This window comes from Sphaerodactylus townsendi, linkage group LG01, assembly GCF_021028975.2.
Source record: "Sphaerodactylus townsendi isolate TG3544 linkage group LG01, MPM_Stown_v2.3, whole genome shotgun sequence".
Classification (NCBI taxonomy): Eukaryota; Metazoa; Chordata; class Lepidosauria; order Squamata; family Sphaerodactylidae; genus Sphaerodactylus; species Sphaerodactylus townsendi.
Genome location: NC_059425.1, coordinates 59,173,615 through 59,201,566, shown reverse-complemented (window position 1 = coordinate 59,201,566; position 27,952 = coordinate 59,173,615). Strand labels below are relative to the sequence as shown.

Genomic DNA, 27,952 nt, shown 5'->3' with positions numbered 1-27,952 from the left:
TCCAAGGAGCATAACTTGCCATACCAAAAATGACATATTAGTTTAGTTTTGCATGCTGCTCCTATAACAGTTGTGGGGCATGATTTTATTGTTCAAAGTAGGCAGCTAGTTTTGTCAGAAACCCCAAATGTGTCCCTCCCCAAGTGCCTGGGATGGAGAAAAACCTTCAACTGTCCTTGCCCAACACCATTAGTCCAGGAATGTGTTGTTACAGTTACATTGTACATGGTTGTTCATGTTTCTTACATTCTGCTGCAGATTCACATTTTGAATACTCGACTGATATGTATTTGCATATCTCTGGAGATTGAGCTATTTGTGACTTGCCTGGTAAGCAATTACTAGTTCCCAAAGCATTCTTTTTTAGAGGCAGTCCTTTCTGACAAGTAGTATATAGCTTAAGTCTTTAAAATAGAATTAGTACAGATTTTTTATAATTAGACAAAAATAAGTTAAAAGCACATTAGTAACTTTGAGTTCATAAATTCTTGGGAGACAGTATAAAGAAAATGGGAGTGTTATGTTTTCAGTAACTCTTTCAAACAAATCTGCTTCTATTTATCTAAAAGATTTATACCATGCCTTTTGGTCTGTAAAAGCCCCAAGTCAGCTTAATTTTTAAAAAGGAAGTTTAAATCAAAATTAACAAGCCTAAATTATAAAAAGCATTCCTGGCCACTAGCATCACCTGAGGATCTAAATGTAGTTCTGGTTCCATGATTACACTTGGCTACACAACCATCCAAGCATCAGAGCCATGCCCCCTCAGTGGTACTCATTTTCTAATGATAAAATAAAATTTAAAAATAAATAGTTAAAACAAAAGTAATAAGTAAATTTAAACAGGAGATACGCATGTCAAATCATAATCAGACAAAACATAGCTAGATATCAATCAGGTCTTCAACATCTCTTAAAGGTCTTCAACATCTCTTAAAATCCCCCTTATATCCTTCAGCAGTGATTCCCAGCCTTCTCCCCCCTCACCTAGCCTTTGGGAACCCATTTCCCTAAAATTGTACCCTGCCCCCCCCCCCCCAATAGCAAACCCATTATGTTATTTTTCACATATCCCCAAACACTCTATCACGTACCTCTGGATGCATACGTACCCCAGGTTGGAAACCACTGGCCTAGAGCCATAATACCTGCTCAGAAGTGACTGCTAGTTGGGCTGACAAGACCCTGGTGGTAGTTGAGAATTCCCTTCCTCCAGGTCCCATTGCCTGCTTGCTCTCTGACCAGAGGTGAGAGAAAAAAATTAAAAAACCACAATGCTGGAAGATGTTGCAGGAAGGGACAATCATAGAGTAAAAGCCATAGTTTCCAGCAATTCCTAGAGTTTGCACTTTTTAATAACTGGTAGTGTCAATCTCAATGCTACAGCCTACCCCTACCCCCACAGCCTCATCAACAAACTTCCTGTTACTTGCCAGGCATTGCCTAACAACCCTAGCTGCTAGCTACATGGAATCACTAACATATTGTACAAAAAATTATTACATAAGAACATAAGAACTAGCTTGCTGGATCAGACCAGAGTCCATCTAGTCCAGCACTCTGCTACTCACAGTGGCCCACCAGGTGCCTTTGGGAGCTCACATGCAGGAGGTGAAAGCAATGGCCTTCTGCTGCTGCTGTTCCCGAGCACCTGGTCTGCTAAGGCATTTGCAACCGCAGACCAAGAAGGATCAAGATTGGTAGCCATAGATCGACTTCTCCTCCATAAATCTGTCCAAGCCCTTTTTAAAGCTGTCCAGGTTAGTGGCCATCACCATGTCCTGTGGCAGCATATTCCAAACACCAATCACACGCTGTGTGAAGAAGTGTTTCCTTTTATTAGTCCTAATTCTTCCCCCCAGCATTTTCGATGGAATGCCCCCTGGTTCTAGTATGACAGTGAGAAAGAGAGAGAAAATTTCTCTCTTTCAACATTTTCTACCCCATGCATAATTTTATAGACTTCAATCATATCCCCCCTCAGACGTCTCCTCTCCAAACTAAAGAGTCCCAAACGCTGCAGCCTCTCCTCATAAGGAAGGTGCTCCAGTCCCTCAATCATCCTCGTTGCCCTTCTCTGCACTTTTTCTATCTCTTCGATATCCTTTTTGAGATGCGGCGACCAGAACTGAACACAGTACTTCCATGCTGGCGATTAAGCACCACTGCAAAACTTTATATAAAGGGCGATGACGTGCTTTGCAGTTTTATTATCAACTCCTTTCCTAATTATCCCCAGCATAGAGTTTGCCTTTTTATATCCCAATATATCCCCAGCATAGAGTTTGCCTTTTCATATCTCAAAAGCTTCCATAAATAATGCCAACTTAGTTGCTGGTGTAAAAACTAATGCCACAATACTTCCAAAAGATGGAAGCTTCATTCCTCATATTTTACCCCATGGTACAAAACGAGTTTTTTTTAAATTTTGATATGAATTATACCACTTCTGTCAAAACTATAGGAACTGATGAATTGATACAAATATTTAGGCAATACCTGATACAAATTTTTAGGCTATAAATTTTGTATTGTTAGGTTTGCACAAATTTATGGTTAAAATGAAGAGAATATGTTTAAATTTGAGGTAACATTATCTCCACTATATGAATGTATGATGTGATTTGTTTAATGTCTATATGTTAAACAGTTTTTCATGGAATATAAAAATTGACATTTCAGAGAGTGTAATGGCATAATGAAATGTAAACTGAAAACAGGAATGAGTTAATTAGACTAATGATCCCTTGACTCCTTTTATTAGCTGGCTCTTTAGAAATTGGGATTAACTTTGTTTTCTCTACTGAATAAAGACAGGAAGGATGATATTGATTCTAGTAAATGACAGGAGCCAAAGAAATTAGTGTTTTCTTGTTAGTTATAGGTTTCAAACTTCACAATAGATATATAGGACTTTGCAGATGACAGAATAAAAAAATATTATCCCATGCTGTACTAGTGCTAGCCTAGTAATCTGATTCATCTGTAGTAACCATGACTGTTGCAAAGGACTGCCCAGTGCTGCCATTTTGTTTTGGAAAGACAGTGATGTAGACTCTGAACTATTTTTGTATCAAGAAACAAATGAAAAGATTCACAGAATAAGGAGCGTTACTGCAGGGAGGTTGCAGCCCTGTTGGGCCTTGTCCTTTGCTTTTTAAAATTTATTTAACAGGCTGTGATGGCAGAGCATCTGCTTGGCAAGCTGAATGTCCCAGGTTCAATCTCTGACATCTCCAGTTAAGAGGATCAGGTTGCAGGCGATACAAAAGACATCTCCTCGAGACACTGGAGATTCACTGCCAGTCTGTTACTCACTTTGGACGAGGGAGAAAACCAAAATTCACATGGGAATAGCCTTCTTTTTCATGACTTATGACGCTTTAGATTGCTTTACTGTTTTCTTTATACCACCCTACTGTTAAGCAGAGTGAGAAACATGGAGTCCCTGCTCCTGATGGGGCACAAGAGAAAACTGGGGTGGTGGACCAGCATCACACCACACTCCTAGAATTTGCCCTGGTCCTGGCAATGCTGATTTTAGAAGTCTCTGCCCCTTTATCTTTCCCAGGGATCGGGCAACCTTTCTATGGTGTAGCCTCATTTCTTTGATAAAAGGATTGATGGAGTGTAACATAGGAAAGTGGAGAACCACTGATTTAGAAGAAATTCGTTTGTGCTCTCTGGGATGGTTTTGTTATACTTCTGTATAACTTTGGTTGGCGGGGGGTTCTTTTTGTGTCTTTTTGTGGGAGCCTTAGTGTACAGGAGGACCAGCTTTACTCAGTTTCTGATTCTTTTTTTGTTAAAAACAACCATTCCAGAGCATTGCTATCCCCCCGCCCCCCGAAAACAATGGAAAGAATGGCTGGATATTTAATTAAAATGATAGTCATGTCCTTTCCAAACTTTTGATATGGAATTAAAATGATAATTTTCCAAGTGCACACTTGTATTGGTTCTTGAATCATCTTGAAATTTAAACATCTATCATACCTTGCTTATGAACTGTAGTTTCTCAAAGCAGTCTGTGGAAAGTCCATTTCAGGACTATCTTTGCTCCTTTGGCGGGAAAAGTCTGCTTGGCTACTTTTTCCAATAGTCACAACTTCACAGGGCCCAGTGCAGACCCTGTGGCATTAAAAACAGCATGGAGGTTTTCTATAGACGATTTATTCAGTTGGCCACTTATCTAAATAAATGTGTTCAGAACTGAGATGCCATTTTTTTGTTCTTCAAATGCACTTTAAAAATCAGCTATTGAGCAATATGCACCAGTCATTCTATGTACTTTTAGACAGTTTCTAATTTGGAGGAGGGGAGTATGATGTTGGTGTAATGTTATGATTCATTAGGTGAGTCTCAGTGACACTTGGGAATGAGATTCGCTTTATGCTTAATTTTCCCTCATGTCTGTTATTATATGCAGCCTGAGTGTTGCATGGAACAGAGTTTGAATGTTATTGTAGTCCCATATTAAGCCTGACCTTGCAGCTCAGTATTAATTTGAAGTAGTGGAATTAAAATTTCCTATTCTTTTGCATTGTCATGCCTTGCATTGATAAGCACAAAGAGATGTAAATAAAAAGGACCTATTTCACAACCCGAGCTGCAACCTTTTTGTTTTATGACAAAAGACAGTTAATTAGCATACGAGCAGTAAGCAGCCTTCCCCAAACTCTGGCTAATTATGTATTCTGTTGACCGTGACTCCAGTCATAAGGTAATTGGCTTGCAGCAACATGACATTTCAAATCATCTCTTGAAATTACATCAAAAAGCCAGCCTGTTTTGTTTTGATAGGGGAACAATCAATTTGATAAGTGGTAACACAGCTCATTGTTTCACATTAATTAGACTAATTGCAGCATGTTAGCCTCTGAAATAGGCAGAACTTAGGGAAGACAAAGGCTGCGGCCTTTAGCATGCCATTCATGTGACGGTTCAACTTGCTGGCACAAAGTAGTCAGGAAACAGAGTTCCTAGAATTCAACCTCACAGCAGGTGGGGCATGAACAGTGGCCTGGCCTGCTATCTTTAACCTGCCAGTATTGAATGATAAGAATCAAGTACAAAATATGCAGAGAGCAGAAAAGATTTGCGGCAGGGAAAGATAGTACTGAGAGTACTCAAATTATCGTGAGTGCTCAAATTATTGTCAGAGGTTTCATGATTGGATTCAACTGGTTAGTTCTCAAGTTCTTTAGCATCACCTGGATTGCATGACCTCTATAAGTGATGGGGCACAATGAAGCTACCCTCACACAGATCTGGAGTCTCTGCTTGCTGGTGAGATTTCCAAGTGGACAGAAAAATATGATGGAAATTAACAACAAAACCCTCTCAAAAACCAGTCTGATGAGAACAAAATGTTCTACAAGTGACAACTTGCTGAAACTTACTGTTAAAGGGAAAGAGGAGGGATCAGACTGCTCAACGTCCTGAAAAGTTAGAGAACCTTAGAGAAGAATGACGATTTCCAAATATCCCCTCTTCTGCAGTTTTATGTGGGCCTCCAGGCTGTAATTTTGATTGACAGTCCCATCTTTTAGAAGTTTAGAGTTAGTGCTAAACGCACAGTACTTTTAAGTTCTAATATTTATTTTAGCAGCCATTCCTATTTATTTTTCTTTGAATCTTTTCCTTTCATTGTTATCCTACGTGGAGACTCTAACCCTGTCAGAACACAACTCAGCCCAGTGCTTCTTACACTGGAAAGCAGCTGTGATTTGTGCAAGTTATACATGATTGTAAGCTGTACAGCCCTACACCTGAGTAATGAGCAAGGTGCCCTTCCAGATGTCAAAGATATCTTCCACCCACAGAGATGTGATGTTAGACTTGCAGGAGAAAAATGAAGCTAAATCCGACTTCCTTAGCTTGTATGAAAGCTCATGAAATCTCTTCAGCAAGCAGTAACATGAAAAGTACTATAGAACTGCTATTGTAGCATAGGAAGGGCCCTCTTGGATCAGACTAGTGGTCCATCTAGACTTGCATCTTTTTTCACAGAGTGGCCACCACTGGAGGTCTAACAGGCATATGATGTTGCCTTCTGGCTCTGGTATTTAGAGGTTTGTTGCCTCTGAATATGGAAGTTTCCATGTGGGCATTCCCCCATTTGAGCCACAGTATGAAACATTGTACAAAAGTTTTTAGAACATAGCAGTTGTTTGTCTTCCACTTACTATCCTATTGGATCAGATTTGCTGCATTTAAAATATCTTTATCTGATATTCAGCTCTTTATTAGGTGATTTTACTCTTGATCCCTGTGTGTGTGGTGTGTATACAAACACATATACACCCACTTTGTTACAATTTAAATAATTACCTGAACATTCAAAATAAACAAAAAGGGTATGTCTGAATGTTCATTTCTGTACAGAAATGGTTATCACACATCCCACCCCTTCTGGGGCATCATATGGACCTTCTGGGACATCTTTTTCTCATCAGTAGCATTTTGTTTCTACAGTTCTGACTTCTCCTCCACCCCCCTCCCCTTCTGCTTTTCAAAAAGTCTCAGGGGAATCTTTCACACACATCTGGGTCTGGTATCCTATGCCAGGGTAATAGCAAAGCACCTTGGAGAGTTCAATTACTTTTCCATTAGAATAAGTACCATGAGTAGTATCAGTCCATTGCTGATGCCCCAGAGCCAACTGTATTTTGAAAAATGAAATATTTACATTCCCTCTCTTGCAGATAATCTCCCGCTCTAAAAGCAAGTGAGGCAAAATTGACAACTCCCCAGTTTTCCCTCATTTTGCCTTCTGCCTCTGGAGATTAACAACAACAGCAACAATATGATCCAGAAACATGATCAAAAATAAGGTTGAAAAACTGATCCCAGAATACCCTTGTTCTGTACACTGGTCTCTTGTAGCCCTTCCTTTTGAATTCAGATGTGAGCCAGAGTAGCAGAGTTGTTAAGACTGATTAACTTGCCTCCCAACCTGAGAAACTCAGGTTCAAATCCCCACTCTGCTATGGAAGATTGTGAAGTGACCTTGGGCCAGCCACACACTGTCTGCCTAGCTTCCCTTACAGGGGTATTGTGAGAATATAATGGAAAAGAGGAGAATGATGCAAGTTGCTTTGAGTCCCCATTAGAGACAAAGATGGGATACAAATGAATAAATAAATGGAATAAAGGCAGTGATTTTTTTAATTTATTGTCTTGGCTGAGGCAGAGAAAAAGAGCCATCTAAATCAATAAAAAACTGGAGGGATAGCGCACAGTGGTCAGCTGCCCAATGTCATGTTGAGAGCAAAGCTTAGCTCCAACCCCACCTTTATACTGGTGATGGAGGGAGCGTCCACCTGGTTGCTATCTCGTGACTGCTGTGAAAATCCCCTTTAAGAAGAAGAGTTTGGATTTATATCCCCCCATTCTCTCCCGTAAGGAGACTTAAAGGGGCTTACCTTTCCCTTCCGCCCCCCCTCCCACAACAAACACCCTGTGAGGTGGGTGGGCCTCAGAGAGCTCCAAAGAACTGTGACTAGCCCAAGGTCACCCAGCTCACATGTGTTGGAGTGCACAAGCTAATCTGGTTCACCAGATAAGCCTCCACAGCTCAAGTGGCAGAGCGGGGAATCAAACCCGGTTCTCAAGATTAGAGTGAACCTGCTCTTAGCCACTATACCACGATGGCTCCTTTTAAACCAAAGGGGAAATAGTTTTCCCCCTCTGGATTAAAGTGGAAATTTCCTGCAATGCCATGTTGGGTTTTAAGTGAGCATAAGATCATGCTTAATGCATGGGTTTTCTGCTTTCCATGTGCGGAAAAACCCACAGTGTCAATAGGCTGTGCTTTGGAATTCATGATTCAGTTGCCCTTTTCAGTCCTAAGTACTTTTCCTGTACAGCCAGTTTTATGATTGCCATGTAATGTGACAATTACAAATAGTCAAATAATTTCCTTTATTTACATTGATTAAATAACCATTTTACTTTACTTCTCACTTTTTAAAAATTAGTCCTTCTTTGTATAGAGATATTCAAACTGTTTGCTGGAATTTGAGTAAAAAAGGTAGGCTGAAGCCACTGAAATATTTCATTTCATGGAATAGCTGACAAAGAGTTTTTCACTGGAAAATGTTTTGTAGTTAATTATGTGCATTTATGTGCCAGTGTTAACACATAAACTGTAATTTCTGGTGTTTTTTCTTTTTTTCTTTTTCTTTTTTTAACAAAAGCAGTTGATGATGCTAGGATTGCACCATTATTTCCATAAATTTTCAAGAACTAATGCAATCTGAAAATTAATACACTGGTAATTCATTTAAAAATTGTACCAGAATGAGTGATGGACCTGCCCTGCTGCTTTTACTAAAACGTGCTGGTTTTCTTTAGGAAGTAAATTGGGATCAAGCACAAGATTGAAGCCTCTTAGCATTCAGTTAAAGTGCTGGTTCCACTTGCCTGAGCAGAAGCTGGAAACTACATTGTTAGAATTCAAGCCTACACCTTTGCTGTCACTATTGGTTCTTGTGTAGTCAAGTTCCTGCATGGAGCAGAGCAACTCTTTGCTCAGTTAAGTGAGCATCAGTCACAAGCAGGGTTGGCTGTTAGCCCAGGGTAGCTCAGCTTTTCTGCGCTACACCTGAATGAGATATTGACAAGACATTGCTAGCTAGAAATGCTAGCTAGAAAAAATTAAATTGTCAGGGGATTGATAGGATAATTTTGGAAATCTGTAATTTACACCTCCAATACATGTTCACAATATAGTCACACTTGCAAAAACTGCTCTGTGTGTATCATTTACATGTTACAGTGTTCACAAGGAAAGGATGGCTCTTGAAATTTACTGGCCCTTGAAGGAACTTATTTTTTTAAAAAAATGAGGAAAAGTAAGTGACAATGTAGGATTTGTTTTGCATTGATGGTAGTGCTGTTCTTAGACATAAATATTTTGCTAGCAACTGGGATTGACCAGTAAATGGATAAAGATGCCAAGTGACCAAGTAACAATATATTGTTGTCGCTTATTGTATAAGAGCCAGGTGGGGTTTGTTGGTTAAAGTATTGGACTAGGACCTGGGAGACCCAGGTTCAAATGCCCACTCTACCACTGAAGCTTCCTGGGTGACCTTGGGCCAGCCATATAATCTTGTCCTAACTTGCCTTACAGGATTGTTGTAAGGATAAGGTGGAGAGAGGCAAACAGTATAAGAAATGGACAGAAAGGGATGATATATGAAACTCAGCAATCTTTTGTGAACCCAGCAAGTGCCAAGAAGATGCAAAAAAAGGTTATCTGGTGGCACAAAAGCAGCAGGAGGCACTTTTGCTCTTTAGTCAAGGCCTCGTTGAAATACAATTTAACATGCAATCCTAAACAGAGTTACATTCTTCTTTGTCCATTGACTTCAATGGATTTTAAAGACTATAACTTTGCTTATGTTTGCACCAAACTATATATTATTTGCCTCACCTGTTACTTATCTCTTAAACAAGCAGGCAAAACTGGTATGTTGAAGTAAAAATAAAAGTACTTTTGAGTAGGCACCACTTTTACTAGGTATGGATATGTAGGAAATAGGATCAGTGGAGAGCACAGCTCACAGAGACACTACCCTGAGCTTCTGCCCCACTGGCATATGACTGTTCCCTCCTTTCCTTCCCCTAATTTCACCAAATTCCATAATCATTTTACTGTTCAGTAAACTGAGCTTTACCTACTGGTGCCGTTCCCACTGAGGCACTGTAGTCTTTTTCTCTATGCACCATCTTATTGAGAGATGACTGATGGTGGTAGTAGTGTTTGCTTTGGTTTTCCCCAGGGATGTATGCCAAATATTCACATTTGCTTGCAAGTTCTAACAACAGTGCTGTGTATCTCTGGGAAGGACCAGCATAGATTTCACCTATATTTTCCATCAGCACTCCTAAATGCCAGAATCTCCAGAGGCAGAGTAAGGAAATACCAACTGCCAGTCCCAGTTTCTCACCCCCATGGAACTGAGGAGCAGAAGAAAAAATGGTTTCCACTTAGTGATGCTCGAAGAATTTCCCCTAGTATCTCAAATAAAGATCTTTAAGACTAGAGGAGGCAGCCCACAGCATTACCTGGAAGTGACATCACATCCTCCCCAACTCTACCCTCCTCAGGCTCCATTTCCCCAAATCTCCTGGCATACACCAATGCAGTGTTGGGAACCCAAGTGGGCATGTCTTATGATTATTGCTGTGCCTAGCAGGAGTATCATCAGAGAATAGATTCTCTAGAGCAAATGGCATTGAATCTTATAAAAAACAGACCTCCAACCTGTGTACCATCACATCTGATTATTTGGGAATGTTATTAATTTTTTTCTGTTTGGTTCAGATTTAACTATATTAATGGCTTTTCACTTTGCATTTGGATTAATATAGGCATCATTAACCAAATGTAGTTAGGGTTGTCCTATTGCCGATCTAGCAAGGTTTTCCTCAGATGCAGAGCTTTCATATATAAAAATAGGTGCCTCGGCCTTTAGATCCAGCATTATTCCTAATACTTGATTTTACATAGACTGGGTCTTCAGCATGTGCTTTCATTGAATATTCCAATAAAAAGCATGATCACATTCTATAAGGGGAAGTGGAGGGAGCAGCAGTTTACCTACTGTTGGCAAAGACTCCAGAACTGATCACTCTACTATGTGGACCCAGGAAATTGTCTAGGGTTCCAGTCTCTCCTAGAGCTGAGGGGGTGTGAAGCAGTGGCATAGTGCCAATGGGGCAGGGGTGCGCGACACCCCAAGTGGCAGCACAGTGGGGCCATGACTGGGGTGGGGTGGGAATGTTCTGGGGTGGGGGCGGGCAGTGCCGTAGCAGGGGCGCAGGGTGCACGCGTGCCTCAGGCACAGTTCCCCCTTGCTCTGCCCCTGGTGTGAAGCCAGCCTTCTCATTGCATTGCAAAATCTGCACTGCACCAAGGCACATAGGAATGTGCTCTGCACCAAGGCAGGGAATTCCCCCCATGCAGCATGGTCCAGGAAGCATGTGGCACACCTGAGGCACTTGTTTGGTAGATGGGGAGTTTGTGGTTTCTTGCTAAGCAGCAGTCTCAGGTTCACCCATGCCACATAGAGTCACACTGGCAGTAAGTGGGACCTTCCCTCATCACTAGGTTTGGGAGGCACCACTCCACACACAGTAGTTATAATGCCTGTAGTTCTTTCTCAAGACCAATGTACTCCAAACTTTTCACCCTGCCACAAATTTTCTGAAATGTACCATTAAATGCGTACTATAAATAAATACCAGCGTCCATGAAAACTGCAGAAGTCCATATCAGAATACAAGGGACACAACTTTCCAAAGTTCATTTAAAATATTGCATATCATTTGGTATTCCCGCTGCGATTTTTATCATTCTGAAGAGAACTGTGGTGAATTTCACGTTGAAATGAACATGTTGAAGATAGAAACTTGGGCCTATTGTATTGCCCGACATTCCAGGTGGCACTTCCATAGGATCTATTCTGCAATCTGTAACCAGCAATAATTGATTGCTGGTCTATTGTACAGGATATGGATCATGTGTACAGCATTTGGGTGTACTCATTCACGTTCTATGCAAACATCAGAAACAACATATACTAAGGTTAGAGGCTAGCCTAATCCATTTTGTCAAAATAAATCTCTGCATAGAGCTATGGGAAGGCTCTAATAAATGTTGCATTAGCTGTGCTGGCTTCATTTTCTTTTCCCTTATGTCTCAGTGCAGCTTCAGTAGGATCATTTGCATGACAATATATGCAAGTGTTTCTGAAGTTAATACAGCAAAACGAGCAAAGCATCTTGAAATGATGATGATCTTACCTTTGCATAATTCACACTGATTCTGCTTCATTTTTTCCTGATTAATTCTACCTTTAGGACTTTGCTACTTTGCAAGAGAAGGCATGTGTGTGTCAGTTTCTGAGCGGAAGGTGGCACATGAAACCAGCTATCATGGGCTCCGAAGCTCAATTTATGTCTTTACAAGCCTTGTCAAGAAAGCTGCTGGGTGTGGTTTATTCGTGCTTCCCAGGATGAAGTTACAAAACAATTCTTATTTAATTATTTATGAGATATCTATGCTGTCTTGTTATAGCTCTTCCCTTTGCAAACTAAAATGCTTAAAATTATTTGCTATTACAGAAAAACATATTGCTATCAATGTTTCTGAATAATTTTCTCATGTTCCAAATGCCACTTATTGATTTCTCTTCTCATGTATCTCTTACTGGGACTTTCCCCACTCACTGTTTGTTGCGCGGTAACCCAGTCAAATGACCCGGGGTTTTCAAGCGCTCCTCACCACGCCAGCGGCGACAGCGCAGTTGCCCCGAATTTGCTGCTCTCCCCACTCCTCAGCACGCATCAATTTTGCTGCTGTTTTGAACAGCAACTTTTGGGAAACTGTGCACTGGGCGCAGGGTTGTGGGGAACTTCAACAGCTAGTTCTGAACGTATTGTGTGTGCTCCTGACCAATCAGGCAACAGCAGGGCGTGTCTACATGGCAACGAATCCACATCAATTTCAGGAAGGGGGGAAAATCCTCAAAAGCGGCACAACATCCAATCACAACAGAGAACCCCCCCCCCCCTCGCGCCACCAAACGTGCAGTCTTGGGGAATGCTTCATTTCCGAGCCGTGCAGTATTTAGGTAAGGGTTACAATGCAAACAGTGCTGTGGGAAGCATTTTTCCGCGCTGGAAAGCAGCGGAGTGTAAAGGGCGCTGATTACATGAGCTACCATTTCTGAAGTGGGGAAAGGCTTACTGATAGAAAACTTGGAGCCACAGAGTTGGGCAAGTTTCTGTTAAAATCAGCCATCACCCCATCTTCTGCTCTTTAAGATTGTCAGATTACAGCAATATGGCAAGAGGCAAAGCTGCACCAGGCAAATTTCTTTCTTTGCAATTCTTAAATTTCTCTTGTGTCTCATTCTGGTAAATATGTTGCTGATCTCCTGAGCATTCTTTGCCTGCTTGCATTTACCTAGTGTCAATAGAAAGGACCCTTGCCTTTTCAAACTATCTGTTTTTGGCCTGAACAGATAAAATGAGACATTTATGTGTGAAACTTTTTTTAACAGTAAGGGAACCCAACTGAAATGGGAGGGAGGGAAAAGATGAAGTATTGACCCACCATTCGGCCCAAGGGTGTGATAAACTGTTATTTCCACTGTGAAACCAAGAACAAACAGGAACCATTTATGTGGCCTGGTGATATATACAGGTGGTAGGCATGCCAGTTGCCTACCCATAGCAGGCAATCTCCTGCTCCTGCCCCCTTGTTGACTTCACTCAATCTATCAAGCAGTGAGAAAAATATGGGGCAAGATCATGACATTACCCAGAAGTGACACAAATGTGTCTGTGACACAGATATCTGTGACGCTAAATGTTGTGATATCACTTGGGACTTATCATCCAGAAATAGCATCAGTATGTCTGTGATATTCTAGGAATTTTTCCCAATCTCTATGTCTTTACCACAGATATTTGGGGAGTCTCTAGAGTACTGTAGATGATATGACATCTGTTCCACTTCCCCTACCCAGGGTCTACACCTAAATTCTCCCAGGGGGTTGCAACTGCAGAGCTGGAAACCCTAATGGGAGGACCAAAGTACTTGTGTTAGGAGTCCCATAACTGAAACTTCAGATGTGTAATGTGGTACTAAAAAGCAGTCGCAGGTGGTCTGTATTTTGCCTGTGCTTCTCTCCTTTATCCTCCCCCCCCCCCCAATACTGGAATGTAAAATAGCCCAATGGAGACATTTTATTTTGGCAAAGTGGGACAGAAGAAAGAAAGAGTCAAAATTATCTTTCCAAGTGATGTGGCCCCAGTCTAGGTTCTTTCCACTGGCTTCCCTTTAAAGCCAAATAACACATCTTCAGTTTTATTTTCAGAACTCCAGCTTGGCCCATAGAGAGAATATCTATATCTATAAACACGAAATATCACTGACTGACTCACTGACTGACTCATCAACAGAACTCAAAAACCACCGAAGCCACACACATGAAATTTGGCACTCCTGTTCCTTACATACTCCAGGTGCTCACTAAGAAAGGATTTCCCAAAATATTCACTTTCACTCAATTTATTACCTATTTACTGTTCTAACTGCTCATCTCTGGCCATCTGTGCGAACATTCTAAGGGCAAACCAACCGCTCAGTGCACAAACATGCTGCATGAACATTCTAAGGGTGACAGTTAAACACCACCAGCTTCACGTTCTTCATCAACTGCACTCTAACACCTCCCTCCACAAATGCATGTGAACCTATTTGAAAACAAACCCATCAGTCCACAGACAGGCTGTGAGGAAATATGCTTCATGTCACCCCAAAGTTCACAAACAGGCTGCAAAAAAGTATGCTGAATGTCACCTCGGAGTTAACAGACAGGCTGTGAAAAAGTACTCCTCCACCCACCCTCACGTTAACAACACCGCTACAGCCAAATACTATCAAAACAGATTACAAACCACACTATCATCTTGAAATACTAAACATTTGTCAGGTTTTGCATATGGACACCCTGTGCTAGGTGTCGTGGTCTGAAGTGACGGGATGAGTCCCCAGGAATGTGCTACAGAGGCGGTACAGTCCAACTCCCTGCCCTTCAACCCTACCCTGAACCTCTTCACAGCCTTCTCACTCATCAGCATCCAATTGCAGAACACTTCCTTTCTGCATCCCGAAAATACAACAGCTGCTTCCACATGACGTCTTTTGGAGCCCACCAGGTGAAAGAGAGCAATAACACATTGCATTAGAAAAAGACAACTACAGGAAGCTGTTGCAAAATATGTGAAACCCATCAGTCCACAGACAGGCTGTGAGGAAATATGCTGCATGTCATCCCAAAGTTCACAAACAGGCTGTAAAGAAGTATGTTGAATGTCACCCTGAAATTCATAGAGAGCCTGAATTGAATTATGCGTAGCGAAGCACGGGTGCCCTGCTAGTATATATGTAAGGTTGCCAATTCCAACTAAAGAAATTGCTGGAGATTGGTGTGATGGGGAGAGCAGCGTTTGGGGATGGGAGGTGGCACAGTGGGAATGTGATACCACAGAGACCATCATCCAAAGCTGTCATTTCCTCCAGGGAACAGATCTCCTTTGTCTGGAGAATTCCAGATATCACTGGAAGGTTGGAATGTAACAAATGCCAAAGTTTGTAATCAGAGGACTCTTAGTGGCAGCTCAAGAGTTCATTATATCTCAAGGGCCCATTATGAGGTAAGATCACAATCCTACCAAAGCTTGAGCCTATAGAATGCTTAGGGAAATTGAGCTAATTGCAGGCTAGGAGAGCTCATCTATTACTAAATATGAACAAGATGAACACAATATAATATATGAATAAAACATTTCTCTTTCATGATACCAAAGTGTATTTTGAAGTGCAGAGCAGAAGGGATTCAAAGCTGCCTTCTTCTTTATAGAAGCTGCTTTTACTAGGGGACCTGCAATATTTTTCATAGAGTAACAGAAATAAAGACTATATTAAGATCTAAAAAGTGAAATTATCAATGCTTTTTTTTTGCATGAATCCTATATCTAGATATTTCCAGTGGAACTATACCATGAATGTTTATTCTCCAAAATGATAAGCATGACTCACAATTCTCTTTTAACTGTTCAGCAATCATTTTCTCTAAGGGGATAATGTCCTCATCCGTGAAAAATAGATCCATCGCTGACCAGTACATTGCAAAAAATGGATTGGGATTCAGAAGAGAAGTTGTGTGGAGTCATTTATTTGTAGTGTTAATGCAGTTTTTGTTTAAACCTTATAGTTTCACAAAATGTTTTACTCTTGGTTTTCCATTTTGTCCACTGTTTATTGCTAAATAATGAAATCACAAAGTGTACTCTTCATTAGCGTTCATTTTACCTGTTGTAGCATCTGGTTTCTCATCTTTTATGAAAGAAGCCCAGTATAAGTAAAGTTCAGATGGGCCACCCAATCTAGAGGGAGGGGGGTTGAAATGGGTCCTGGATGTAGCCAACACTTTTGCCCACCCCACCAGTGCAAGCAGCACCTACACCAGTGGAGAGGGCAAACACCAAGACGGGCAAGCACCACACAGCTCTGCTTCCACCCCCAGAGGCTTCGACCCCTAGTGTCACTGTAAAACCCCCTGCATGGCTGGAGGTAGACTAGGGGTGTTCCTGAGGGTGGAGATAGTAGTTTGCTTCTGCCCAGCTTTTGGCCTGGGAATGCCCTTGGCATAGTCCTCCCACTTATGCCATGATAACATATAGTGTAAATGTGTTTTTCTTATGAAGTTGTCTGGGCAGAAGCAGGGGGAAGGGGGTCTTCCCCACTGCTTGCTGTGCCACTTAAACCTCCATTGGAGGTGGTGCAGCACCGCCTTCATCGCACCATCTCCAGCTGCTGTGGATCTTCCCCCCACTCTGGATTGGGTTGTGAATTCCTGAAGCATTACTCCATAGAAGCCGTGGTGGCGAACCTTTGGCACTCCAGATGTTATGGACTACAATTCCCATCAGCCCCTGCCAATTGGCCAAGCTGGCAGGGGCTGATGGGAATTGTAGTCCATCACATCTGGAGTGCCAAAGGTTTGCCACCACTGCCATAGAGTCTAAGAGCGATGCAGCTGAGGAGAAAGCAATATTACAATCATTGTTTCATTGAGTGGCTCAGACAAACCTCCAGAGTAAGTGAGTTTACTAATCTCTCATGTGGTACTGCACTGAAGACCCAACAATGAAAACCCCCCACACATACATAATTCTGTTTCAGCACTTTAAAAGGCTTGAAGCGGGGTGGACGAGCAGACAAGAGTGTCAATCTACAGGCCTGATAAAGATTACCCCTCATGGCATTTAAAATGGAGGCACAGCTTCATGACAGCCACGAGAGCTCTGTCATATCTAGTTTGGCCCTGAGATAGTAAACAAAGAAGAGTCAAGCCATAGCAAGAATGTCGACTGTCTCTCTATCTAGACTCCGGGAGTTACTCCACATTTAGGCTAATGTAACAGATCTCAAGATTTAGTGAGATAAGATGTAGTCAGGATAATTTTGTTCTACTGCTGGGATTGTTCAATCAGAGAACAAACCCCTATAATGGGCTCAAAAATCAAATCAAAACAAAAAGGAATTCCATTCATGCTCTTCTCCTGTGCAAAGACAAAGATGTTTTTATGCTTTCCTTCTTTGTTTAAAGCAGTGATGTAGACAGTGAGTCACTCAGCTATCCCTGCATTGCATTTGAATAGCCATCAAAGTCAGCCTAGATCATTTGGATCATGTCACTTGTCCTGAAACATTTTTAAAGAAAGAACATGTCATGTTCTTTATGAGGATCTTTAATGCATGAAACTTGTTTAAAGCATTAATAAATCAATCCATTGCTGTTCAACCAATATCTGGTCTTTATGCATGACAATCTATGTCATCTTCTGTGTATATGAATGGCAAAAGAAGAATCTTCACTAAATGGTTACAAGTCATTCTGAACAAAATATAAAGTATCTAGATTCTAGATTGACTAGAGAAATTATTGCATATAGTACAATAACTGCTGTAGTACAGACTAGCCAATTAATACCAGGCTAGGGTTGTTTTATGTTTAATGTACTAAATCTGATCTCAGATAGCTATTTCTTCATTTTTCTTCATTTTTCTTCTGAGAAAAGAATATATGCAAAATTGAAAAAATGACACGTAAACTCCTTTCACTTGTTACACCAATGAAGTTTCCTTAGTTTTATGGAATTGTTAGTAGTTCAAAAATGGATGCTCTTTCCTCAGACCTGTGACAGAGAGAGACAACATTAGGAACTGACTATTGTGATAGAAAATGCTAGTTTAGACATCCTGTACTCTAACAAACCTTAGTTACTCAGGCCAGTGCAGATATCACACAAGCATACAAACATAGCATTCAGTGAAACCTTGGATTAGCTTGCTGAATTAAACTATGGCAATGTATTGTGTGTATGGGAATTACCAGTGAGACTAGCCTGACACCTAGTATGTGCAGAGGCGTGAAACAACATATTGGCTGGTGCAGATATTTAAGAAGAAGAAGAAGAGTTTGGATTTATATCCCCCCTTTCTCTCCTGTAGGAGACTCAAAGGGGCTTACAATATCCTTGCCCTTCCTCCCTCACAACAAACACCCTGTGAGGTAAGTGGGGCTGAGAGAGCTCCGAAAAGCTGTGACTAGCCCAAGGTCACCCAGCTGGCGTGTGTGGCAGTGTACAGGCTAATCCATTAACTGTTGTTAATGGAAATCATGGTTACAGCTAATCCTCAACCATGGTTTAGGAATTCAGAGATAAGATTCTCGCCATGAAAGCCTTCTTCAATACTTCAGAGATAAGACTTATCCATAGCTAAGTAAACAGTCCTGGTTAAGTATTACGGTTAGGATCCCAATTAGCATTTCCACAGGCCTGCAAAACATGATTTTCCAACCTCCCTCTTCCTGTGACAGCCTAAACTATAATCTGAAATCCTCTTTCTGCCTTCCAGAAATATGATTTCAGGGGAATATTTTTCAGGAAGACTGAGCTAAAAGGGTTGTATTCCATGGGCGGAAATCATTATTCCATGGAAATGCTATTCTGGATTTAGTTCTGAGTCACTGTCTGCACAGGTTAAATTCAGTTTGACAGAAATATTCAAAATTTCCCCCTCTGCTTCAAGCAATTTAGGGTTGCCTGTTTTCCCTAGAGTTACTGCAGATCCCCAGAATACACAGATCAGTTTCCCTAGAGGAAATGGAAGCTTCAGAAGGTGAACTGTGTGAAATTACAGCCTTGCTAAACACCTTCACTGCTCCAGACTCCACCTCTTCAGGGACTATACCTAACGTTACCACACTGGAGTTGGCAACGCTAAAGCTGTTGCATTTGTTGAGTTTACAAGTCTTAAGTTCCAACCACACAGCTCTTTGTAGCTGATTTAAACATGCAGTGCAATGTGCAAAGTGTTGTGATTTGTTGCCATGATAACAGTGTCAACTTAACTACAGCTGACAAACAGTTTTTAAATAGAACATTTCAATTCATTATAGTATTCTCCATCTGTTTTCTGTCTACCTCTTGCCTAATGCAAAACATTAGAAAAATGTTACTGCAATTATTTCGATCACACACAAAGTCACTAATTATTAGTGATTAGATAAGCGGTTTATTTTTAGGGATCATATGTCTCAAAAAATACTGTGTCAGAAGAAATAGGAAAGAGATAAATATTTGTTGAGGATTCCAACCTGGCTGAGAGATGGGAATGAGATGGGAATGAGATGGCATGCCTGCCTAAAATACTAACTGTGTCCACCTGCTCTTCTATTTGATCTACTTCCTTTAAACTTTAAGCCTACATTTTCAGTTCCAAAGAGCACTGCTATACATTTTATGCTGGTTGTGGAAACCCCAACAAACCCAGAATAGACAAGAAATTACAGTGTGCACTATAGCTGATCAAACAATTGTCTTGTTATTACATCCTTATTTATATAGAGCTTTTATAGCATGTTTCAAATGTTAAAGGCAGTTTACAAAATAATTATAATCAATAAACAATAAAAGCAGTAAAGTTCTAACAACCACAGCAGCACACAGAAAAATCTCAGTGAGATACCTAACAACAGTTTAGTTAAGAATAATTAGCAATATCTATTACAAAATGTTGAAAAATAATTTGCCTTCCTAACCTCCTCTGGAATCCTCCCTGCACAGATGTGGGGCATCACTGTTGCTCTTATACCTTTAGGCTTTAGTTGGTGAACAGATATCTAGCAGACGGGGTGGGGGGATGGGTTGGCCAGATTTTAATTGGGGAGTGGTCTGGTATGGGGAGAGGTAATGGATTGTGAAGGGCTTAACACCAGCACTTTGAACTGAATCTGGAAGCAAACTGGTAAACAGTACAGTTTTTCAACCTAGTAGTCTCCTAAACCAGCCCCAGATAGAGGGCATCATAGTAGTGGGGCTTGTAAGTTATAGAATCATAAATCCTTGTAAGAAGGCCAAATTTTTCTACAAGGAGCAATGCTGGTCATAGTTCTCATTTGCATGTGAAAAAGCAAGCCAGTGTGTTCAATTTACTGTTGGCACAATACAATTGGTTAAGAAAATGAAAAAAAAAGTTTCTCCTGTTTCCCTTCAAGAATGATGTCATTGTTTGGTGTTAGTTGGTATGACTTAGTGGTCAGTCTGTCAGACAAGGGCTTGGGAAAATTGGGTTTGAATTCCTACTGTGCCATTGAAGCTTGCTAGGTAACTTTGAGCTTGTCACAATTTCTCAGCCTAATCTACCTCAAAAGGTTGTAGTTGTGAGGGTAAGATAGAGGAGCAGAGAATTGGGACTCTTTGGTTTTCAACTAGGAAGAAAAGCAGGATATGAATAAAACATAAGCCTAATAAATAAGCATCAGATTAAGCATTTCGTTGTATGACTCAGCAGTATACTGCTCCTTACTCCAGTGCTTCCCTTAAGTAGACTTTAGGAGGGACGAGTAACACTTTTATTGTACTTCTATATATCATGCTAGGCCAGATAACAATATTTATCTTTAATAAAACTAAGATGCTTTAATTAAGTAAGGCTTAGGGGCTCCAAAGCAACCAGCTAGTGCTGTGTTGCTCCGTAGAGAGGGATGGCAGGTCACTGCACATGGCAAACACTTAAATAGGGAAGGCAAGAAGCCCCCCTTTTTGCTTCCTTACACCTTTCCCCTATTGGCTGAGTATTTTACTGCTCTACCAATCAAGTTCCATTCCTTATTTAGATTTGCACAGGGTCTGGTCCAAATGGCCACGAATAAATTTACCTGTAGTTTTATTATTTCCCCTACCCTGAAGACACTGCACCTTTGTTTTAAACAGAGAGGGCAATAAAAAAGAGAGATGCTTAATAATGCTTTCTCTCAGGTAATTTTCCTACTGAAAAATACCATGCTTGAGATATAGGTACATGGGTATTTTTATATTTTCCTAAAAGTCTAATAGTAGTAGGATCTGAAGTGTGTGTCTGAGATTTATAGTGCAATCCTAAACCAAGTTACACCATTCTAAACACATCAACTGCAGTGGGTTGAGAACTGTATAACTGCTTAGGATTGCTCTGATAGATTGGGAAATGTTTAAACCTGCTTACCAGTACCATACCTTCAACTTGATGAAACCCAGTGGATGTTGACTTAAATAAGAAAGACATACACATATTCACAGACCATCTGATCATGGATTTCCTGTCCCTTGAATATATTAATGTCAATACAACTTTTATTTTGTGAGAAAAATTCTAGAAATTTATAATAGTAACCATTCATCTGTGATGATTTACCTATTTTGGATCATTAGAATTTACATCAGTAACAGTCAGTATTGGAAACTAGTGTTTATAAATTTAATATAATGCTAGATGTATAATTTTGTTTTCTCACTTAGTCTTTAGAACTAATTGTGACTATTTTATTCCATTTTATTTTTTAAGTTGTGTTAATTCATATATACATATTCATAATAAATCATAGGAATATATTAATGATACAATATATTGCCACGAAAATTCTAACACCAGACCACCTCCTCAAAGATCAGGGCCACTTCATTGTTGCTTGCATGGATGCTTTTTAGCATGGCAGCAGATCCTGGAAGCTGGCACGCACAGAATTGTAAACAATTTCCTCTTTGAGTACCATGTGTTATGATCGCATAAAGCAATTTATGCTCTGTGACCATGCATGTTTGCTGATAAATATGTCCTTCCAAAATCAATGGGACTTGTTCTTCAGGGAACGGATGAAACTGTAAAAAGATTTTTGTCATTTTCTATGGCAGCCTTACTTTATTAGTCAGGTTAAGCCGAAGGATTGTTCCAGAGTCACTCAGTGAGTTTTATCGAGTAATGAGGATTTGAACCCAGATTTTCATGGTTAAAAGTCCAGCGTGCTATAACCTACTAAGTGTTCTTAGCATGCCATCTTAAATGTCTCTAATAGGTTAGTTTGACCAAGCACAGACTGGAAACAAATCATTCTGGTTGAAGAATGTTGAGGTTGTTATGGTCAGGTCTCAAGGTATAACTGACTTTATGGGTTTGGAGTCCAGATTATTTTTTACTTTTGCCCTATATTTGCTAGTTGATGCTTCAAGATGCCTGGCTCTAGAACTGCAAATTATTGTTTTTTTTTTGTTAATAGTGCTTCACTGCCAGCCTCTCGCAAAACAGCCCCTGCCGCTGGTGCATGGATTGGTTGCTTGAGTGAACTACAAATTCACCATTTCATCCATCATCCTTCCTCATACATTCGGAACCCAGCTGGCTAGCACTCCCATTAGTAACTTTTAGCAAATTAAATCTTATTTGTAGTTATAATTGTATCTTCAGTTTTAAAAAGGATATGCTTTTAAATTAAATATTGCACATTACTGCAGTCACAGTATAAGGTCTAAGTAAAACTGATAACGCCGTCAGATCTAATACTTTCAGCATAGGTATCCCAGAATGTGCCTTCAGTGTTGTTGGGATGTGGTTATTCATGCAAACATCTCTTAGCTCTCTTAGATGGGATGCATGGATATTATCTGTTTGTTGCTAAAAATGCAAGAAAATTAGATATTAGAATTGTTGTTGATTGGCAGAATCAGTAACAGCCATTAATTGCTGCAAAGACAGATGCACTACTAATATAAAATCATAGGAATGATTTTAGCCTGGTAGGGACATTCTGAACCAGGTTTTTAAAAGTGGTTTCTCTCAGATTGATAACCTGGGGACTAATAAACGGGCGTATTTTCGTTTTAATCTGAAATGTAATGTAATAAAACTATATCTTATAAATCTGACTGAGAAATAGCACATTCGCTAAGATATTGATAAAATCATTTCATTTATATTTGACTGTATCAGTTAACAGAGAGCCAAGAGTTTGGCGAGAGAACAAATGCTATAATGTATTTGGTTGTATGAGCCATGTGGTGAGTCTGTGAAGTTCCATAAACTTTATCTCAGAATGATTTTTTTAAAAAAAGCCGTCAGCTTCTACCAGATTAAAATGAAAAGATGCAGCTCACTTGCTTATTTGCTCAGGCACACGTCACTCATTGTGGTATTATTACTGTCTAATATGTTTATTTGTTCTGGTCAACACTGTGCAGATAACTCATTGTAACACCAAAGATCTATTGTTTCCAAGACTATGGAGTTTCTGTTTTATTCCCCCCCCCCCCAATTTTGAAACCACAGAAATGTTTAAATGGAGATGTTTCCAGAAAAGGAGAAGATGTGTTACTGTACAAGGCAATAAGATTGAATCCCGCTGTGTCTGACTGTGAGGATGATGGCCTGTTATGCCGGTCTTTTGACTCCAATGGAGGTAAGACCCCCGAAGCCAAACCTGGCAGCAGTGACTCATTGGAGAATGAGGAACCAGCTGCGGCCACACCAGCCTCTGATGGCCTTACAGAACCAGGGCCAGCTCATGACACCCTCCCCCAAAAGAAACCTCACATCAGTTAATTATATATTCAGGAAATGGTCGATAAAGAAACAACAAAGATTGAAACACACTGATATTGAATAATTATTACATCTAATCACATATTTGCTTGAGCCTAGTTCTGGCAAATAGCAAATAAAGAAGTAAATTTGTTCCTCAACTGCACTACTAAGTTATGAACATTCCAGAGTTGGAGGATCAACACTTGAGAAGCCTTCCTTCCAGTTCCCATCAACAGAACTTCTTCTAATTTTGGTTTCCTGGGCATTCATCAAGTTTCAGGTTGGTTAATATGAATAGAGCCACTCCTTCAGATACTCTGGATCTAAGATCTTTAGTGTTTTAGGCCCTTAATTGGGTTGGGAATCTTAGGTTAGGCTATCTTTGATGACATTTTAAAAAATCACACAGATAGCTCCCAAATATAAAACAACTTTTCTGAGGCACAGACCCCTGAACTAGATCCTTCAAGAAACCAAGATGCCAACCTTGCCTGGTCATACATGCTCAAACCCTATGATCACTGGTTCCAGTAATAAAAGTTCTTCTACCTTGGGCTCATTCACTTGCTCATTGTGTAATGTTATATATGCCATCATGTGTAAACATTGTCCTTTTCTCTATTCATTGAGCAAACAAGACTGCCCTTACACAAATGAATAAATGGACACATCTAACAATAAAAATTGCCATATTTATTATTTGCGTGTTGTGATCATTGTAATCTTCTAGAACATCTTGTTGTTGATCTGATAATCACTATTCTCCTGCAGAAGAAATTCAGAGGGAAAATCCAGTTGCTGAATTAGCATTCATCAAGAAGTTTACATTTCTCATTCATGAAGTTGTTAATGTCTTGGCACATCCCACCCTTTACAGATGTTAAATAACTGAGCTGTTCTACTGTACTTTTCTGAATTAATCTTTATATTATGCACCTGCATATCATGGTTCACCTTTCACTAGATCAGTATTCATCTTGCTTTACCTGTTGATTAACACTTGGAAGGGGCCCTCATTTTAATTTTTTTAATTCTTTTAACCATTTCTATATCACCCTTCCACCCAAATAAGGTTCCCCAGGGTGGTGAGCATCAGAACATTAACAGATTTCACATTGAAACAACATTTAAAAGGAAATATAGGAACTACATTTACTAAGGTGTCAAAAGCCTTTTGAAAGTCCAAGTGTATAATGTCTACAAAGACATGGTTGTCTACATGCTTCTTAAAGAACTCCAAAAGATTGGTGATTATTTGAAAGTAAATCTGTATTGTGAAAACATATTCAATTGGCAGTAAAGCACCTCTTCTGAGAGGAATTGGGGCAGTCTTAAGTGTTTTTACTCTTTTGCCTCCCAACGAGAATGAGCCTGTCATAAGGATATGACTCAGATGCCTGTTTCCTTCTTTTAGAAGGATAGGATGAATCTGGGCATTTGTTTGGTAATAAGTGTTAATATGATGCTTTTCTTTGAAAGCTAGAGTTTCAGATTTTTCCAAGAAAGCAAGTTCTGACACAAACTTTGCTGTCATGTATAACATACTTAAATTAAATGCCATTCAGCTTATGCACAAAACAGAATTTGTTGAGAAGATTACAAAGAGCAGTGCTTGATAATTATTTTTTAGGAGGCAACAACTAGGCTGATAGGAACTATAGTCTTGACTCCTCCAGGGAGCATCTCATACTAGGCAGTTCAGACAGAGGAAAAATGTCACTTGCCCAGCAGGTGCTGGAAGTTCCACAAGAGCAAATAAGAAGGAAAGCCAGGAAGGGCTTACAAGCCCCTACCCCTAGCCACTACCAATTAGGTGGCCAGTAGGGGACATAATGGGGAAGGCCTAGCCTTACATGGCAGCCGTGTTTCTTGTGATGTCACTTCTGGCATGCACTGGAACAGACATCTTCATGTCTCCAGTGGCTTCAAATGCTATGATATTTGGGCAAAGTCTCTATGGTAAAAACAGCTTCTATCATTGAGGTTTTGCCCCAAAACCACAGCAGTCTATATCAAAAGCAACACAATAATGTCACTTCCAGTGTGTGCCAGAAGTGATTTTGCTGGCAATGTCACTGTGATGTCGGGTTAAGCCTTCTCCTGCTGGGCCACAGAGTTAGACATAGACAGCCCAATCCAGATGGGAGGAGGGGCGAACGGGCTGTTGGAGCTGGCACAGGTTATTTGCCCACTCCACTGGCATAGGTGCCACCTATGCCAGCAGGGAGGGCAAACTGGGAGGCAGGCTGACCCGGAAGAGCCGGCACCCCACAGAGCTGCGCCAGTACAGCTGGGGGTGGGCTAAGAATGTTCCCGTAATGGAGCCAACTTTAGTTGGCTTCCACTGGGCTTTGGAACTGGGAATGCCCCTGTTCCAGGCCTTGGACTTACGCTACTTGAAAGGGTGTTGTAAGTCTGTTTAGCCCTGTGGAGTGCTTTTATGAGTCTGGGGAGTTTCTGGAGCTCACTGCCTTCCTGTGTTGCTTGGCACCGTCCCCAGCCACCGGAGTCCTGTGAATTGGGCTGTTAATGTTTTTGCATTTACTAAGTTTTGGAACTTGCTTTTACGTACCTCTTGTATTATGATTTTTGTATTTTAATTCTGACTAGGGATGTCAAAAGCTGGAAGTGGTCTGGACTTCTCAAGACCTCTCAGAGGGTTTTCACCAGGATATTTTCAGACAGACAGGAAGATAAATAATAATCCACCACCCATCTAATCTACACACATAGTAGGGCATTCCTGCTACTGGCTGTGAAAGGAGAACTGGTTTATGACACCCTCCTTTCTCTTTCTTCTTCAGATAGGCAATAATGTGATATGTGTGCATATGACTGTGGTTTACATTATATTATGTATTCATATGAATGGGACCAACCCAGACCACCTAAATGCAGAATATTTTTCTTTTTTCATAAAAAGTTTTCTTTGACCTATATTTTAAGTGAATTGTTGACCGAAATGACTTCATTTCTCAACCTGCAGTTAGATAAAAGGAATAAAACACAGAACGATAAGTTCTTAGAATCACTCTGGGCTTGCTTTCAAGATAATCATTAGCCCTGCTCTGAACTCTATTGACAAAATGCTGCAGAAATTCTTGAAAGCAGAGCCAATTTTTTAAAAAGAAGAAGGTAGGGGGAGAAATCCAGGTTAATGAGAAGATCTGAGGAAAATGACCTAATTCTTTAGTCTGTGTGCTGCATTACTTAAAAAAAGAATTCACAGTAAAAAAAATAGAAAGATAGTTTTGTAATTATGCTTGTTGATTCATATAAATCAACAGGTCACCACCTTGATTGGGAAGTTAATTTCTCCATAGCTGCCAAAAATGTCCTTTTTCCTTTCCCGAATAGCAACAGATATTGTTTGCATGCATCTTGATGACCAACGTGGGAATTATATATTAATATATACAGGGAGAGACAGAGACAGAGAGAAAATACTTAACGGTCAAAGAATGAGGAAAGCATGCCATTACTCATAAGTGGCACAGCCATGAATGAGTTACTCAGTCACCTGGTAGCAAGTACAAATGTCCCTTGCCTGTGAAAAATAAGTACACCCTCTAACACAGCTGAAGGTAAGGGGCTTCTTTACTAAATCTTAAGAGTTTATTTGCATTGTAGGAAAATAATTCTAAAATCTGTGTATTTTCAAGTCTAAGAGTAATACAACTTCTTAGATAGTGCATGTTTTTAAATGCATTATTGTTATCCAGATGACTTGAGGAAGAAGTACAGAAGGTATGTTGAAGTGGAAGTGCATTAAGTGTGCAGACAGCTAGTAAATGATGTTTACTTATTATCTTTTTAAAAAACAAGTAAGCTTATAGTGTATGTTTTCATTCCTATTGCAAGCAGACTAAGTTGCATTTCCTTGGCTTAAAAAGACAAATCAATTTTTATTTTTTGTGACTGAGGTAACTTTTGAGACCCAACTTGAACAGTTTTAATTAAAGATTGCATTCTAGATATGTTCGTTTGAGACTAAGTTGCAACTTCTGTCTAAATGTGCTTCAAGGAGCATGTTTTTATGTGCAAGTCAAAGATGCGTAGTACCTCACTGTCACGAATTTTAGTTTATCCTAGGTCATCCAGCCAACAACAACATGGTACTTTGTCACGGCATCACTTTCCTCCACCTGTTGTAATACTTGTATTTCTGCGAAGCATCCATCAGTAGCATGTGATGGCAATGCAAGGTGCAAAGCTGTGAAAATCAGACAAGGTTGGATTTTAATAATGTCATTGCCCTTGCTGCAGATGGGCTGATAGTAATGCTCAGTTCAGGGACAATGTTTCATATGAAGTGCTATTTTTAGGTTTAGTTCTGTTGTAAGCCTGTCAACACCTTGAAAGGGAAGCTGTACAAAGAGTTGTTTATTTTAGTATTACATCTCTTAAGCTTGGAATGAGTAACATGGAATAGTCTTTAGGCTGATGTTAGTGTAACTGCCC

The 27,952-nt window shown here is 40.2% G+C and overlaps 1 protein-coding gene across 6 annotated transcripts in view; it reads left to right on the top strand.

The window, feature by feature from the left end:
- Positions 1 to 27,952, top strand: part of ESRRG (estrogen related receptor gamma) — a 578,835-nt gene that overhangs the window by 258,766 nt on the left and 292,117 nt on the right. Inside the window, exon 1 of one of the 6 annotated variants that reach the window (XM_048494850.1) lies at positions 23,294 to 23,366. The exons of the other annotated variants lie outside the window; for them this stretch is intronic. The gene's annotated coding sequence lies outside the window, so the exon portion shown is untranslated. Of the gene's footprint in view, positions 1 to 23,293; positions 23,367 to 27,952 lie in introns of those variants that run through there. 6 annotated transcript variants of the gene reach the window in all.